The sequence below is a fragment of the Triticum dicoccoides genome, chromosome 3A, assembly GCF_002162155.2.
Source record: "Triticum dicoccoides isolate Atlit2015 ecotype Zavitan chromosome 3A, WEW_v2.0, whole genome shotgun sequence".
NCBI classification, from domain to species: domain Eukaryota; kingdom Viridiplantae; phylum Streptophyta; class Magnoliopsida; order Poales; family Poaceae; genus Triticum; species Triticum dicoccoides.
Genome location: NC_041384.1, coordinates 725,392,335 through 725,394,353, shown reverse-complemented (window position 1 = coordinate 725,394,353; position 2,019 = coordinate 725,392,335). Strand labels below are relative to the sequence as shown.

The following is a 2,019-nucleotide window of genomic DNA, read 5'->3' as shown; positions in this document are numbered from 1 at the left end:
CTCCCCCCGGCACGTCACCCTAACTTGTCCAACTTCTAGTATTGTATTTAGCTCCAAGCTCCTATCACATAAAACACTTACAAAAAAATTGCTACTGGGCAACTCCACTCGACAAATAGAAAAACATGAAAAAAAAAACAAGGCACTTCTAATCCACCGATCACAAAACCATACCAAGTTAGTCCCCTCGATGTACCACAGTCAAGCTACAACGACGCAATCCTAGGCTGCATATACAATAGAGTGCATAATAAGTTTGCAATCTTGTATAGGCAAAAGAAAATGTAGACTATGTAGATGCCTTAATCACTGCATCCACCTCTCAAAACCAACAAACAGTATATGCATCGGTTGGTTTTGCATGAAAAAAAGTGGAGGGTAGCCTCCCTACTGACATATACTTGCATAAATTTTGGTTACAACTTGCCTGATCGCATAGAAAAATTTCCTGGAAGAAAGTTATAGCTGCCCATGCTGATTATTCACTTAAAATGGGTTACCTAGTACGAAGCAACACACACCAGTGACCAGTCTGCATCACAAACGGAATAAAAAAATGGCCACAGTTCAGAATGGACAACGAGTTTTATTTCTATTTGTAGATACAAAGCCAGTTCAGAATTTACAACGAGTCTACAACGGCAGTACTTCTTGATTTCCTGCACTGTGGGAGCACACTCCACCTTCTCAAGCAACGCTCACCCCCTAGCAAAAATAGTGCCCTGCATCAATCACACAGGCAACTACAGATAGGTTCTCAAAACTGCACATTTCACAAATCTGTTCTTCGATCTCCTCGGCGGTGAGGCCCTTGTTGTTGAGGAAGGAGCGGCGTTAGACGACGGCCGATCCACTAACCTTGGGATGAGAGAGGAACTTGATGGAGTCCTGGATGTACTTCCCTTCCCTCAACAGCTGCGTCTGCAGCAGCGCCTTGAAGGCCAGCTGCGGCTGCGCCTCGCCACAATGGGCTTCTGCCGTAGGGAGGCATAAGGGGCTGGCGACCGGCGGCGCAGGGGACCAGGAGAGCAGGTCCTACCGGGCTCGGCGTACGGCACCAGGAGGAGCGGGACGGACGGGCGCGTACTGGGTGCGGCGCTCATCGCCGGGAGAAGATAAGAGGAGGAGGCGGCCGGGGATGTGCTTGGCGCGCCGAGCGGCGCCGGTAGGAGGATCAGGGCGGCAGCCTCGTAGCCGGGAGGAGGAGCACGGCGGAGGCACACGCAGCCCGGAGGAGGAGCGGGGCGGCGGCCGCAGGAAGGACGCGCGGGGCGGCGGCCGCATGTCAGTGAGGAGGCGCTGGACGACTTGTGGTGGGACGACGAGTAGGAAGTGGGATGAGTGGATAACGTGAGGAAGTTGGTTGACGCGTATGTTTTTTGTCGGTAGCGCGTGCGCTCGCCGCAGCTAAATCGCGCAGCTGCACTTTTAAGCAATTAGGCTACTTTAATTAACAACAAGAAGTAAGCATTTCCAGCTTCTAGCATCTTCTACGTTCCCAATGATGTAAAGAAAGGTAATCTGCTTTGGTTGTCTATATATAGATGTCCAAAGTAGAAAAGCAGCAATTTAGTAGGATAACTCTTTACATTTCTACATTCCTTACGATGATGTTCACATTTGTTTACTTCAGTTCTGACACACAAGAACAAGATTTGTACAATTAATTCTGCATATCCGTCATGTCTGCTGTGTACAGACTAAAGATCATGTTTCGCAATTTGTATGATAGTTACTGAGAAAATCAAGAGTTGAATTCAGTATGATGGTGCATTAAAGTTGGTGGCGTGGTCGTGCGGATCACCTTCTCATATGCACTGATAGTGACATCTCTGATATACATTGTCTGTTCTCAATATATATTTCTCTTGTATATTATGTATGCCATCTCTTCCGCTTCCTCATGTTTTGTCAAGGCATGCCATGTGTCATTGTAATAACTGTACGTGTGATAACTTCCTTGGCAGTATCAATGTGTTAGTCACAATTATAGATAATGCTCAGAGCCTAAAGAATGAT

General features: G+C 47.5%; 1 long non-coding RNA gene across 1 annotated transcript; it reads right to left on the bottom strand.

Annotated features, from left to right (window-relative positions):
- Positions 1-566: 566 nt before the first annotated feature.
- On the bottom strand, positions 567-1,327 carry LOC119273502. The gene is made up of 2 exons (XR_005134877.1): positions 859-1,327; positions 567-705 (listed from the first exon to the last, which is right to left on the bottom strand). It is a non-coding gene; the product is annotated as an uncharacterized LOC119273502 (long non-coding RNA).
- Between the last annotated feature and the right edge of the window lie 692 nt (positions 1,328-2,019).